General features: G+C 42.4%; 1 long non-coding RNA gene across 1 annotated transcript; it reads right to left on the bottom strand.

Annotated features, from left to right (window-relative positions):
• Window positions 1-1,761: 1,761 nt before the first annotated feature.
• Window positions 1,762-5,861, bottom strand: LOC142922725 (uncharacterized). Its single transcript, XR_012940260.1, has 6 exons — window positions 5,636-5,861; window positions 4,811-4,879; window positions 4,259-4,693; window positions 3,439-3,506; window positions 2,990-3,321; window positions 1,762-2,850 (listed from the first exon to the last, which is right to left on the bottom strand). It is a non-coding gene; the product is annotated as an uncharacterized LOC142922725 (long non-coding RNA).
• Window positions 5,862-16,527: the final 10,666 nt, after the last annotated feature.

Genomic DNA, 16,527 nt, shown 5'->3' with positions numbered 1-16,527 from the left:
GTGTTGGTCCTACCGTGTTTAAGGTCTGCTTTATGTTCACGAATGCGGTCCGAGATATGGCGTTTGGTTTCTCCAATGTAACTACTACCACAGAGGCAACTTAGTTTGTAGACACCAGGGTATTGTATGTCCGGAATCACATCTTTTACAGACGGAACCAGATCACGGATTTTATGTAATGTGTTGAAACGGACCTGGATCTTGTGTTTATTCAAGATTTTGGAGATCTTTTTTGTGATCCCAGCAATGTAGGGTAAAGTGATGGTTTTGAAAGGCTCCTCAAGAGGGTTCTTCTTCATGGTTTGAGTGATAGCTTTGCGGATTGTATAGTCGGAGTAACCATTAGCCCTAAGAGCTTGGTGTACGTGCTTGAGTTCACTGCTTATGTGTTCCTGGTCGGATATGCATTGGGCTCTATGATACAGAGTCTTGATGAGAGAATTCTTCTGTGATGGATGGTGGTGGGAATCCGGTTTCAGATAAGCATCCGTATGGGTAGCTTTCCTGTAGACAGAGTGGCTCATTGAACCATCAGGTCTCTTTTTAATTAGGACATCCAAAAAAGGTATCTTGCCATCTATTTCGACTTCCATGGTAAATCTGATGGCTGGGTGTATGGAATTGATGTGGTCGAAGAATTGGTCTAGAGCAGGCCGGCCATGTGGTCCGTTTCAACACATTACATAAAATCCGTGATCTGGTTCCGTCTGTAAAATATGTGATTCCGGACATACAATACCCTGGTGTCTACAAACTAAGTTGCCTCTGTGGTAGTAGTTACATTGGAGAAACCAAACGCCATATCTCGGACCGCATTCGTGAACATAAAGCAGACCTTAAACACGGTAGGACCAACACCTCGGCCGTAGCAGATCATTGTTCTAATTCAGTAGGCTCACATGCCATTGACTTTTCCAAGACGGAGGTTCTTTGTAAGCCATCTGGCTTCCATGAGAGATTCGTTCATGAGGCTATCCACATATACAAGCACAGAGACAATTTCAACCGAGAAGATGGATTCTATCTTAGCAATCATTGGAAAGATTTGATAAATCATTTCAGTTCTTGATTGATTGTTCACGCTTACAGTGGCTTTCAGACAGCATACATAAAAAATTCGTCTCCCCCCTCCTCTTTTCAAAAAATAGATGGACTAGTCCTGGGCAAACTGCCAATCGTTGCGTGTGACGCAAACGTTATTTTTTTTTATATATAAATAAATAAATATGCCGTTTTTTAAATACATTTATGCAAACCGACACACCTGATGATGACCGTTTGAGTTATGGTCGAAACGTCGTGAGAATTTTTTATTGTTTTATATATATTTTGTTATTCTGTTGTTTCTCTTCAACGTGACTTTACCGAAAAAACTAAGAATATGAATTACTGCAGTCACGAAAGCTTTAAATCAGAATGTAGATTGTTTAGACGTGGGAGCATGGATATACAGAACAATAAAGGTGCGTGGCATTCTGCCCTCTGCAGCCACATTGTTAAACATTAGCCTATGATATCTGTTACACAAGTAGTCACCCATCCCAACCTCATCCAGGTGCAAGTCTAATTCGATTATGAGATCTAACATATTAAGTCGCATTGTGTAATCTGATCCTAAGTAGTATACAGCCGTTATATTTATAAATAATCTTGCAAAATGAACACACCTGGCCCTTCTGGGGGTGATGGTTCTGGCTCCTTGTTGCTGGAGGTTGGAGGTGGGGGTGGCTTCTCCTTCGATGCAGTTGGTTCTTGAGGAGGAGGGCCACTCTTATCAGGAGCTGGCTTTGTTGGCTTTTCTTCAACCGGGGATTTCGGTGTCACTTTGAAAGAAAAGCAAGGGATGGATGTTGATAGAATGAAGATTGTGCATGCATTCCCAATTACCCCTTGCAAATAGTTGTAAACAACCTTCAGACGATACTTTTAATCTGCATTTCAAATGAGTTACTGGAAAGTGTTCCGAAATAATGTACAGGTTTGCCAATCCACTGTTCAATTAAAGCCTCCCCACGCTGTCTGGTTTTGTGAGGTTATTTGACCGTGCTTCATCATTCTCTTTAGTGCGAGTGTGGGAATTATAGACAGGGAAGCATGGAAGTACAGCACAATAAAGGGTTCTGGCATTCTGCCCTCTGTAGTCCACATTGTAAATATTCAGCCTTATGACATCAATTATGCAGATAAATAATCTTGCAGGTAGTCGCCCATCTAAAATCATTAATGCGTCACCATGTTTTGTTTCTAGCATCTACCGAATTCAGTCACAATCTGTGTGATTTGATCCTAAGCAGTATACATCCTGTATATATATTCTTACAAAATGAACACACCTGGACCTTCTGCGGGCGATGGTTCTGGCTCCTTGTTGCTAGAGGTTGGAGGTGGGGGTGACTTCTCCTTCGATGGAGTTGGTTTTGCAGGAGGAGGGCCACTTTCTTCTGATGCTGCCTTTGTTGGCTTTTCCTCAACCGGGGGTTTCGGTGTTACTTTGAAAGAAGAGAAAGGGATAGATCTTGAAAAAATGTACATTTAAAAGACGTGGGAGCATGGCCATACAGCACAATAAATGAGTTTAGCATTCAGACCTCTGCAGCCTAAAACTTTCAGTTTATGAATCATGTTAGCGTAAGTGGTCACCAATTCATACCATTCAGTTACAATCATACTTCCTCTCTGAGATCTAAAAATGTAGTCGCATTTTGCGTGATTTGATTCTGAGCAATATACATCCTGTGTATATATATTCTTAGAACATGAACACACCTGGCCCTTCTGGGTTTGAGTGTCCTGGCTCCTTGATGCCAGAGGTTGGAGGTGCGGGTGTCTTGTCCTTCGATGCAGTTGGTTCTGTAGGAAAAGTGCAAACCTCACTGATTGGCTGTGCCAGGTGGCGGTGCATTTAAATACACATTTACCTGATCCAACAAAAAATGATGGCATTTAATATATTGTCGATGTGATTTTGCAACTAATTCCAGAATGGTACCTGGGCTTGCTTTAGATGGAGTTGGTGCAGGGGGTCCACCTGCTCTGGAGCAGCAGAATCTGATCTTGTAGTTGTAACATGGCAAATAGTCCTGATCGTTATTAGAGCATTTCAAGGCTGTGCTCTGGTCACAAGTGATCGTCTGGCCCAATTCTTCCCATGGGGTATTCGGGAATCTTTCTGCTTTGCAGTCAATTTTTCCACTGATGAGTCAGGCAGACAGACCTCTCTCCCCGAGTCTATAATCTTTTGGTAGGATTCCTCATCTCCGCCATTTTCTTCATCAGGATATTGATCATCGTACCAGTCAGACCAGCCTAAAGCACAATCTTCTGCAAATATAGAACATTAATCAGTGATGAAATTCAAACAGATTATGGAAAATATTTAAGCCATATGTATGCATTAAATCAGGCCTCAAGACTATCTTTCCACACTCCAATCCTTACCTTGTTTGGTGGGTGTTCATTTGGTTTTGTAGCCTCAATTGGTTGCTGTGTTGCAGGAGCAATCAATTCTGCAAAAAATATACATGAATTATGGTGTGTAATGCAAAAAATAATACACATCATCATCACTGAATATTACATCTCCCAAAATAATGTTTGTTAGGACAGGTAAGTAGTTATGAGTTTCTATTGATTTCATTGAAGTGGACCCATTAAAATGTTGGGTTTACAAACTGAAATGGATGCTGCATAATTTGACCAAATGGCTGCCTGTTTACGTTTGATTTTGTTAAAAACGTTCTAAACATTGACTCATAGGGATGCATGGAATAGGGGAACAATAACTTCAGAAAATTAATATCTGGAGCACTGTGTTAACATCAGCAATTGGGAAATTAGCCAGGTGTAGTGTGTGTATTAAATACGTGTATACCTGTAGCATGATGTTTATCTATATATGTTGCATGGGCAATGTATTTTACTTGAATTCGTTTACTTTTCAAACATCTATTATTTTAACGTGGATTATAACCTATCATGTGCCGTCACAAAACGTGTTTAATCTAATTTAAAATGTTTTTGATCTCACGTGTTTCGAATATATTCATAAGTCAAATATTAGAAAAAACTGCCCAAGCATTATGCTTATTTCCCAAAATATCGGTTTCAATGTTAAGTCAAAGCTGTCTTTGATCTCAATAAAGGTGCAATACTTCTGATTGGTGAAATGTTTACAAGGTGAAGGCCGGTAATGTTACTAACGTGATTAATTTAACTAAAAGATAATTGATGTTGTTGATGTTCCCATTGTCATAGTTACCTTCACCGATAGTGATGGTCTCTTTAGGCACTGGTGGGGACTTTGGTTTCCTTTTCGTTGTTTCCGGAGCAGCTGCTGTTGGTGGTTTCTCAAGGGCCCCTTTGGTTGGGGCCTGAGTAATGGGTGGTGGAGGGGGGCCACCTGATTTGGAGCAGCAGAATCTGACCTTGTAGTTGTAACATATAAACATGCTTTGATCATCATTAGAAAATTTCAGGCCTGTGCTCTGGTCACAAGTGATCGTCTGGCCTAATTCCTCCCATGGGGTATTCGGGAATCTTTCTGCTTTGCAGTAAAAATTTTCCACTGATGAGTCAGGCAGACAGACCTCTCTCCCCGAGTCTATAATCTTTTGGTAGGATTCCTCATCTCCGCCATTTTCTTCATCAGGATATTGATCATCGTACCAGTCAGACCAGCCTAAAGCACAATCTTCTGTAAACATAGAACATTAATCAGTGATGAAATTCAAACAGATTATGGAAAATATTTAAACCATATGTATGCATTAAAACAGGCCTCAAGACTATCTTACCACACTCCAATCCTTACCTTGTTTGGTGGGTGTTTCATTTGGTTTTGTAGCCTCAATTGGTTGCTGTGTTGCAGGAACAATCAATTCTGCAAAAAATATAAGTGAATTATGGTGTGTATCGCGTAAAATAATACACATCATCATCATCACTGAATATTACATCTCCCAAAATAATGTTTGTTAGGACAGGTAAGCAGTTATGAGTTTCTATTGATTGCATTGAAGTGGACCCATCCAAATGTTGGGTTTACAAATTGAAATGGATGCTGCATCATTTGACCAAATGGCTGCCTTTTTACAACATTCGATTTTGTTAAAAACGTTCTAAACATTGACTCATAGAGACGCATGGAATGGGGGAATAATAACTTCAGAAAATTAGTATCTGGAGCACTGTTAACATCAGCAATTGGGAAATTAGCCAGGTGTAGTGTGTGTATTAAATACGTGTATACCTGTAGCATGATGTTTATCTATATAGGTTGCATGGGCAATGTATTTTACTTGAATTCGTTTACTTTTCAAACATCTATTATTTTAACGTGGATTATAACCTATCATGTGCCGTCACAAAACGTGTTTAATCTAATTTAAAATGTTTTTGATCTCACGTGTTTCGAATATATTCATAAGTCAAATATTAGAAAAAACTGCCCAAGCATTATGCTTATTTCCCAAAATATCGGTTTCAATGTTAAGTCAAAGCTGTCTTTGATCTCAATAAAGGTGCAATACTTCTGATTGGTGAAATGTTTACAAGGTGAAGGCCGGTAATGTTACTAACGTGATCAATTTAACTAAAAGATAATTGATGTTGTTGATGTTCCCATTGTCATAGTTACCTTCACCGATAGTGATGGTCTCTTTAGGCACTGGTGGGGACTTTGGTTTCCTTTTCGTTGTTTCCGGAGCAGCTGCTGTTGGTGGTTTCTCAAGGGCCCCTTTGGTTGGGGCCTGAGTAATGGGTGGTGGAGGGGGGCCACCTGATTTGGAGCAGCAGAATCTGACCTTGTAGTTGTAACATATAAACATGCTTTGATCATCATTAGAAAATTTCAGGCCTGTGCTCTTGTCACATGTGATCATCTGGCCCAATTCCTGCCATGGGGTATTAGGGAATCTCTCTGCTTTGCAATCTATTTTTTCCACTGATGAGTCAGGCAGACAGACCACTTTCCCTGAGGCTATGACCTTCTGATAAGATTCCTCATCTCCGCCATTTTCTTCATCCGGATATTGCTCATCGTACCAGTCAGACCAGCCTGGAGTACAGCCTTCTGCAAAAATACATTCTTTATCAGTCTTCAAACGGTTACTATGTTTATATCAACTACATTTCTATAAGGTAATGTTCTGACAGATATCAAATGCATCATACCTACGAATGTGCCGTTGGTAGGAGTGTACAGCGAAATATGTATTTACATGCAGTAAGTATAGTGAGTCTCTTCATCATGAATGGACAGTACATAGAGCTGCCGAATTTTCATTGAGTGTCAACCCGAAAGGCTGGTGAGCTTCCATACCCCTTCTGTTAGCACCACCTACTTTTTGCGAAGATACGGTCGCTCGATTACTCTGACACAGGCTGACCTACTAATCCGTGAGTTCCTCCTATTCTGCTACCAACCCAGCCTAGAGTCTGTGAGTCATAACCTGTTCCAGTAAATGAGCCAAGTTTGGGACCAGAACACTGTAAAGTAGGACAAAAGCCCAAATTTAGAATGCTTCAGGACACTAGCATAGCCTTTTTGAAACCGGGAATGTCCCGGCACAACCAGAACATTTGGTTGCTTTGACTGAAAATAAGATTGTATGTAATATGTTATCCACATTTGATCTTGCAACTAATTCCACCATGGTACCTGGGCCTGGAGTTGGGGGTGATGGTTCTGGCTCCTTGCTGCTGGAGGTTGGAGGTGGGGGTGTCTTGTCCTTCGATCCAGTTGGTTCTGCAGCAGGAGCACCACTCTCTTCTCGAGCTGGCTTTGTTGGCTTTTCCTCTACCGGGGGTTTGGGTGTCACTTTGAAAGAAAAGCAAGGGATGGATGTTGACAGAATTCAGATTACTCATGCATTTTCAGTTGAACCTTGTAAAATGTTGTAAGCAACCTTCAGACGATACTTAAAATCTGCATTACGAATAAGTTACTGGAAAGTGATACTAAATAATGTAGAGATCTTTGCCAATACACTGTTCAATTAAAGCCTACCCACGGTGTCTGGCTGGGGGGGGTTATTTGACGATGCTTCATCATCCTCTTCAGTGCGAGTTATTGACCGAGGAATGGGGAGCATGGAAGTACAGCATAATAAAGAGGTGTGGCATTCTGCTCTGTGCAGTCCATATTGTAAATATTCAGTCGATGACATCTGTTACACAGATTGTTACCTATCCAAAAACTATCCAGGAGCAAGTCTTAATTAGTTCATGAGATCAAACAAATTAAGTCACGTTGTTTGATTTGATCCTAAGCAGTATACGTCCTGTATATATATAATCTTACAAAAGGAACACACCTGGCCCTTCTGGGGGTGATGGTTCTGGCCCCTTGTTGCTGGAGGTTGGAGGTGCGGGTGTCTTGTCCTTCGATGCAGTTGGATCTGGAAGAGGAGCGCAAACCTTACTAATTGGCTGTGTCGGGTGGTAGCGGAGTTAAAAACTAATTTATATTTATGCGATCTAACCCAGAAAACATCATGGATATGATGATATCAATATATTAACCATGTGCTTTGCAACTAATATTACCAATGTACCTGGGCTTCGTGAAGATGGACTTGGTGCAGGAGGTCCACCTGCTCTGGAGCAGCAGAATCTGACCTTGTAGTTGTAACATGGCAGTCCTCCTTGATCCTCATTTACACATTTCAGTCCTTTATTCTTGTCACAAGTTATTGTCTGGCCCAATTCCTGCCATGGGGTATTGGGGAATCTCTCTGCTTTGCATTCAATGTTTTGCACTGGTGAGTCAGGCAGACAAACCACTTTCCCTGAGGCTATGACCTTCTGGTAAGATTCCTCATCTCCGCCATTTTCTTTATCAGGATATTGCTCATCGTACCAATCAGACCAGCCTGGAGTACAGTCTTCTGCAAAGATACATTTTAAATCAGCCTTCAAACGATTACTATATATATCAACTCCTTTTTCTCCATGGTGATGTTCTGACAGCTAGAATTTTTATCGAAACTATGAATGCTCCATTGCTATGAGCGTAATACAAACTTTGAATATCATTTTGCACAGGAAGTATACAATGAGTCTCTTCATCCTGAGTTAACCGTACGTAAACCTTTAGAATGTTGTAGAGGCTCAAAGCTAAAGAACAGTGAGCTGCCAACTCCTTCTGTTAGCATGACCCACTTTTACATAGATACGCTGCCTTAATCACCAGCACTGCCCACATAGTTGGTAGTTTCACGTGGTAACAAGGTGACCTACTGCTCGGTAAGTTACTCCTATTCCGCTACGAACACAGCCTAGAGTTCATTAGTCCCACCCTGTTCCAGTAAAATGAGCCAAGTATGGGACCAGAAGACTATAAAGCAGGACAAAATCACACTTTTACAATGCTTCAGGACCCTACAATAGACTTTTGTAACCGGCAATGTCCCGACCCTACCGGAGCATATGGTGGCTTGAATTGAACATATGATTGCATTTAATATATTATCCATATTTGATTTTGCAACTAATTCCAATATGGTACCTGGGCCTGGAGTTGGGGGTGATGGTTCTGGCTCCTTGTTGCTGGAGGTTGGAGGTGGGGGTGTCTTGTCCTTCGCTCCAGTTGGTTCTTGAGGAGGAGCGCCACTCTCTTCAGGAGCTGGCTTTGTTGGCTTTTCCTCAACCGGGGGTTTGGGTGTCACTTGGAAAGAAAAGCAAGGGATGGATGTTGACAGAATTTAGATTGCTCATGAATTTTCAGTTGAACCTTGTAAAATGTTGTAAGCAACCTTCAGTCGATATTTTCAATTTGCATTACGAATAATTTACTTGAAAGTTATACTAAATCATGTATAGCTGTTTGCCAATACACTGCTCAATTAAATCCTCCCCACGGTGTCTGCGTTGGGGGAGTTATTTTACCATCCTTCATCATGCGCTTCAGTGGGGTTTATTGAACGTCCGATGAGGGAACATGGAAGTACATCACAATTAAGAGGTGTGGCATTCTGCTCTGTGAAGTCTATATTGTAAATATTCAGCCTATGACATCTTCTTCTTTGGTTCTTTCGGTAAAGTCACGTAGAATGATAATAAAATAATAAATTGATAAAATAAAATAACACAATAATATTCTCACGACGTTTCGGCCACAACACAAGCGGCCTTCATCAGGTGAAGGGGGCGAGACTGTCTGGTAGGACAGCGCTGGAGTGAAAGAGCCACGTTCAGATACGGCCTTTAAGCTGTGTGAGAGGAACAAAGCGCCTTGACAAAGGAATTAGCATATAATTTAGCATTGAAATGGCTGAATGATTAGCTTGTGACTGGTCACAGAAATAGCTATGTTAAAAGTTAAAGCATACACACCCGCAGAGGCACCCATTGTTAAAGGGATTAGCATAGAATTTAGCATTGAAATAGCTAAGTTAAGGCATACACATCTTGACAATGGAATTAGCATAGAATTTAGCATTGAGATAGCTGAGTGATTAGCTTGTACCTGCTGCAGAAACAGAGCTTGTACCTGCTTTAGAAATAGCTACGTTAAAGTCAGAGCATACACATTCACCGAGGCCCTTAGTACAAATCAAACAGGAGAATTTAGCATTGAAATAACTAGGCGAATCCAGCATTGAAACAACTGAGTGATTAGCTAGTGACTGGTCACAGAAATGACTACACATCTGAGCTATTCACAGTACTATATAGTGAACCAATAAAAACTAAAATATAAATTACCTTCATGTTATCAATAAACTCTATATTCTCCAATCAGCTAAGCTACCAACAATAAGTCGTTATATATCACAATGCTATATGGCGAAAAAATGGGTGGATTCTTACCCTCAAATTTCAGCACCACGGATAGCTACGGGCCCCGTTCAGACGGACGAGTTCGTCCATGGTCGGAACAGAGGAGGGGGAGAGAGACAGCTGCGAGGCCCTAGTATACTCCATGTTGTAAAACTATACCATTAACCGTGGTGTGAGAGGTATTAAGAGGCAATGCTGGCGAAAGAGCTGCGGTCTGAAGGTCATCGTAAAAATACAATTAATTAAGAACAGAAATGATTTAAAACATCTTTCCAGTGGTTACTAAGCCTGAATCCATCTTCTCGGTTGAAATTGTCTCTGTGCTTGTATATGTGAATGGCCTCATGAACGAATCTCTCATGGTAGCCGGTTGGTTTGCAAAGAACCTCCGTCTTGGAGAAGTCAATGTCATGTGAGCCCACTGAATTATAACAGTGATCTGCCACGGCAGAGGAGTTCGTCCTACCGTGTTTCAAGTCTGCTTTGTGTTCGCGGATGCGGTCCGAGATATGTCTTTTGGTTTCTCCAATGTAGCTACTACCACAGAGGCACTTTAGTTTGTAAATGCCCGGGTACTGTATGTCTGGAACAGCATCTTTTACAGATGGAACTAAATCACGGATTTTATGTACTGTGTTGAATCGGACCTGGATCTTGTGTTTGTTCAGGATTTTGGAGATCTTTTTAGTGACCCCTGCAATGTAGGGTAAGGTGATGGTTTTGAGTGGCTCCACAAGAGGATCCTTCTTCATGACTGGAGTGATGGCTTTGCGGATTGTGTAGTCGGAGTAGCCATTAGCCCTGAGAGCCTGGTGTACGTGCTTGAGTTCACTGGTAATGTGTTCCTGGTCGGAAATGCATTGGGCTCTATGGTATAGAGTCTTGATGAGGGAGTTCTTCTGGGATGGATGGTGGTGGGAATCCGGTTTCAAGTAAGCATCTGTATGGGTAGCTTTCCTGTAGACAGAGTGGCTCATTGAACCATCATGTCTTCTTTTAATTAAGACATCCAAAAAGGGTAGTTTGCCATCTTTATTATCATCTTTATCATTGCCATCTTTATTATCATTCTACGTGACTTTACCGAAAGAACCAAAGAAGATGAATCATTGCAGTCACGAAAGCTTTAAATCGAAATTTAACCGCCTCTACGGGGAGGGATTCCACACATCCTTAAGATCATTCAACAGACTTCGGGATAAGAAGGCTCAACTAATCGAGTCTCTCACCTTTCTGAAGAGATGCCGCGACTCTAAGGTAATACCAACCGCATTTACACTAACCTCTGCTGTTGCAACTTCTCTCAATGCAAAACGAATTCTAGCTAGAACTAGCTTCGCTCTTATCTCGGAAAAAATCAGACTTACACGCACCGAACTCGATCAGTTAGACAAGACACTCTACAAATCACACTTAAAATTGACAGCAACAATGTCTACATCGGATTGGGAACATGTAGACAATATGACTACCTCTTCGGCTGCCACTATGTCGAACAAATGTAGGGACAATTTGATTTCCAAATTCAATCACCTCTCCAGCAAAAAATCGGATCCACACACCGAAAAGATAGACGTCAACAAAGTCGTAATTAATCGCAGTAACAGTTCCATTTCTGATGGTCTGAAATCCGTTTTAGCTAAAGGTCTAAACTTTGCTGTCACACCGAGACACTTACCGGTTAATGATATCATTGCCCATGTCGACGTTGCACTCAAGGGCTTGAGTCACATCGCTGCAGACGTAGCAAGATCTGAAATCGCTGCAACCCTCAAAAACGCTAAGTTGCCACCCAGCAACATCAGCAAAGACGAACGTTTTGAATTATCTCAATTAAAAAATAGGGATGATATTGTCGTCCTCTCAGCCGACAAAGGCAATGCCACTGTCATCATGGACAAAACAGAATATAACAACAAAATTCAAGAACTACTCAACGATGGCAGCTACACAAAAATAAAAAGAGATCCCACCAACAGCCTGGTCACCAAAACGAACAAAATAATCTCTGATTCAACAGCATTAATTGATGAGATCAAACAGTTCTCGTTGAAGCCCTCTGCTGCCAGACCACCAAGATTATATGGCCTTCCAAAGATACACAAAGAAGATACACCCCTTCGTCCCATCGTCTCTACTATCAGCTCCCCCACCTACAAACTGGCACGTTTTCTTGCTGATATACTGCGACCTTTCACTGGAAAAACCACCTCTGCGGTACTAAATTCTACTCACCTGGTATCGACAATCAAAGGCATTTCCCTGTCCCCAAACGACCTGCTTGTCAGTTTTGATGTGGTGTCCTTGTTCACCAAAGTCCCGGTACCTGACACCATCGCTATCATTGAAGACCTGGTTCATCAAGGACTGCATACTGATGTACCCCCCCTGGTGAGACATTGCTTAACCAACACTTACTTCACCTGGAATGGAACTTTCTACAAACAAACTGAGGGCACCCCAATGGGCTCCCCCCTATCTCCGGTTGTAGACAACGTATTCATGGAAAAATTTGAAACTGACGCCATCCAGACTGCCACTCTACGCCCGACCTTATGGAAGAGGTACGTTGATGACACCTTTGTCATCTGGCCACATGGCCAGCCTGCTCTAGACCAATTCCGCGACCACATCAATTCCATACACCCAGCCATCAGATTTACCATGGAGGTCGAAAAAGATGGCAAACTACCCTTTTTGGATGTCTTAATTAAAAGAAGACATGATGGTTCAATGAGCCACTCTGTCTACAGGAAAGCTACCCATACAGATGCTTACTTGAAACCGGATTCCCACCACCATCCATCCCAGAAGAACTCCCTCATCAAGACTCTATACCATAGAGCCCAATGCATTTCCGACCAGGAACACATTACCAGTGAACTCAAGCACGTACACCAGGCTCTCAGGGCTAATGGCTACTCCGACTACACAATCCGCAAAGCCATCACTCCAGTCATGAAGAAGGATCCTCTTGTGGAGCCACTCAAAACCATCACTTTACCCTACATTGCAGGGGTCACTAAAAAGATCTCCAAAATCCTGAATAAACACAAGATCCAGGTCCAATTCAACACAGTACATAAAATCCGTGATTTAGTTCCATCTGTAAAAGATGCTGTTCCAGACATACAGTACCCGGGCGTTTACAAACTAAAGTGCCTCTGTGGTAGTAGCTACATTGGAGAAACCAAAAGACATATCTCGGACCGCATCCGCGAACATAAAGCAGACTTGAAACACGGTAGGACGAACTCCTCTGCCGTGGCAGATCACTGTTATAATTCAGTGGGCTCACATGACATTGACTTCTCCAAGACGGAGGTTCTTTGCAAACCAACCGGCTACCATGAGAGATTCGTTCATGAGGCCATTCACATATACAAGCACAGAGACAATTTCAACCGAGAAGATGGATTCAGGCTTAGTAACCACTGGAAAGATGTTTTAAATCATTTCTGTTCTTAATTAATTGTATTTTTACGATGACCTTCAGACCGCAGCTCTTTCGCCAGCATTGCCTCTTAATACCTCTCACACCACGGTTAATGGTATAGTTTTACAACATGGAGTATACTAGGGCCTCGCAGCTGTCTCTCTCCCCCTCCTCTGTTCCGACCATGGACGAACTCGTCCGTCTGAACGGGGCCCGTAGCTATCCGTGGTGCTGAAATTTGAGGGCGCTTTGTTCCTCTCACACAGCTTAAAGGCCGTGATCTGAACGTGGCTCTTTCACTCCAGCGCTGTCCTACCAGACAGTCTCGCCCCTTCACCTGATGAAGGCCGCTTGTGTTGTGGCCGAAACGTCGTGAGAATATTATTGTGTTATTTTATTTCATCAATTTATTATTTTATTCTCATTCTACGTGACTTTACCGAAAGAACCAAAGAAGAGGAAAATGTGACCACATCCATAACATGTGTCATAGTCTGCATGTTATAGGCTGCAGAGGGCAGGATAACACATTCCTTTATTTTGCTGTAAATACATGCTCCCAAGTCAATGCAAAATACCTTCTGTCAACACCAATCCCTTGCTTTTCTTTCAAAGTGACACCGAAACCCCCGGTTGAGGAAATGCCAACAAAGCCAGCTCCTGAAGAGAGTGGCGCTCCTCAAGAACCAACTGCACCGAAGGACAAGACACCCCCACCTCCAACCTCCAGCAACAAGGAGCCAGAACCATCACCCCCAGAAGGGCCAGGTGTGTTCATTTTATAAGATTATATATACAGGAAGTATACTGCTTATGATCAAATCAAACAACGGGACTTAATTTGTTAGATCTCAGAAACTAATTAAGACTTGCTTATGGATAGGTGTTGGATAGGTGACAATCTGTGTAACAGATGTCATAGGTTTCGATTTAAAGCTTTCGTGACTGCAATGATTCATCTTCTTTGGTTCTTTCGGTAAAGTCACGTAGAATGATAATAAAATAATAAATTGATAAAATAAAATAACACAATAATATTCTCACGACGTTTCGGCCACAACACAAGCGGCCTTCATCAGGTGAAGGGGGCGAGACTGTCTGGTAGGACAGCGCTGGAGTGAAAGAGCCACGTTCAGATACGGACTTTAAGCTGTGTGAGAGGAACAAAGCGCCTTGACAAAGGAATTAGCATATAATTTAGCATTGAAATGGCTGAATGATTAGCTTGTGACTGGTCACAGAAATAGCTATGTTAAAAGTTAAAGCATACACACCCGCAGAGGCACCCATTGTTAAAGGGATTAGCATAGAATTTAGCATTGAAATAGCTAAGTTAAGGCATACACATCTTGACAATGGAATTAGCATAGAATTTAGCATTGAGATAGCTGAGTGATTAGCTTGTACCTGCTGCAGAAACAGAGCTTGTACCTGCTTTAGAAATAGCTACGTTAAAGTCAGAGCATACACATTCACCGAGGCCCTTAGTACAAATCAAACAGGAGAATTTAGCATTGAAATAACTAGGCGAATCCAGCATTGAAACAACTGAGTGATTAGCTAGTGACTGGTCACAGAAATGACTACACATCTGAGCTATTCACAGTACTATATAGTGAACCAATAAAAACTAAAATATAAATTACCTTCATGTTATCAATAAACTCTATATTCTCCAATCAGCTAAGCTACCAACAATAAGTCGTTATATATCACAATGCTATATGGCGAAAAAATGGGTGGATTCTTACCCTCAAATTTCAGCACCACGGATAGCTACGGGCCCCGTTCAGACGGACGAGTTCGTCCATGGTCGGAACAGAGGAGGGGGAGAGAGACAGCTGCGAGGCCCTAGTATGTTCCATATTGTAAAACTATACCATTAACCGTGGTGTGAGAGGTATTAAGAGGCAATGCTGGCGAAAGAGCTGCGGTCTGAAGGTCATCGTAAAAATACAATTAATTAAGAACAGAAATGATTTAAAACATCTTTCCAGTGGTTACTAAGCCTGAATCCATCTTCTCGGTTGAAATTGTCTCTGTGCTTGTATATGTGAATGGCTTCATGAACGAATCTCTCATGGTAGCCAGTTGGTTTGCAAAGAACCTCCGTCTTGGAGAAGTCAATGTCATGTGAGCCCACTGAATTATAACAGTGATCTGCCACGGCAGAGGAGTTCGTCCTACCGTGTTTCAAGTCTGCTTTGTGTTCGCGGATGCGGTCCGAGATATGTCTTTTGGTTTCTCCAATGTAGCTACTACCACAGAGGCACTTTAGTTTGTAAACGCCCGGGTACTGTATGTCTGGAACAGCATCTTTTACAGATGGAACTAAATCACGGATTTTATGTACTGTGTTGAATCGGACCTGGATCTTGTGTTTGTTCAGGATTTTGGAGATCTTTTTAGTGACCCCTGCAATGTAGGGTAAAGTGATGGTTTTGAGTGGCTCCACAAGAGGATCCTTCTTCATGACTGGAGTGATGGCTTTGCGGATTGTGTAGTCGGAGTAACCATTAGCCCTGAGAGCCTGGTGTACGTGCTTGAGCTCACTGGTAATGTGTTCCTGGTTGGAAATGCATTGGGCTCTATGGTATAGAGTCTTGATGAGGGAGTTCTTCTGGGATGGATGGTGGTGGGAATCCGGTTTCAAGTAAGCATCTGTATGGGTAGCTTTCCTGTAGACAGAGTGGCTCATTGAACCATCATGTCTCCTTTTAATTAAGACATCCAAAAAGGGTAGTTTGCCATCTTTTTCGACCTCCATGGTAAATCTGATGGCTGGGTGTATGGAATTGATGTGGTCGCGGAATTGGTCTAGAGCAGACCAAATAGGAGACTCAAAAGTAGGTGGCTTCCGCGCCACCCGGATATGACGTCACAGGCCGGTCCCGGCTGCTTTCACAATGTCACGGATGCGCTCCTGGAAAACCCCGTCCTCGCAAATCGGATACCTTTAATTCTCCCATAAATGGCAGAAACAGTAGACGCGTCGCTTGCCCGTGTGTATTTTTCCTCCTTATCAGCCACATTCAACGGGGTTTAACCGGTACAAAATTCACCAACGCACTTAATAATTATACAAAAGCTCGCTGCGCCAAAATGACACTGGAAACTGGACCATGTCCAAACGTGCTCGGAGTCTTGTCGGAAGACGCGCCGTAATTCAAGTTTCTGCGTCCTAAACCTATGCAGGTGAAGAAATGCTGTTGTCTTTCCCCCCCCCCCCCCCCCCCCACATAAAGCGGTAGCCATCTTAACGCGCAGCCACCAGGCTCGGGACAGCCGCGCCGCGCTAAGCCCCCACTTGC

The sequence above is a fragment of the Petromyzon marinus genome, unplaced genomic scaffold (assembly GCF_048934315.1).
Source record: "Petromyzon marinus isolate PM22_M1 ecotype Great Lakes invasive population unplaced genomic scaffold, UKy_Petmar_22M1.pri1.0 PM_Scaffold_15, whole genome shotgun sequence".
Classification (NCBI taxonomy): Eukaryota; Metazoa; Chordata; class Hyperoartia; order Petromyzontiformes; family Petromyzontidae; genus Petromyzon; species Petromyzon marinus.
Note: the sequence above shows the minus strand (reverse complement) of the source record. Positions and strands in the feature narration are given on the sequence as shown.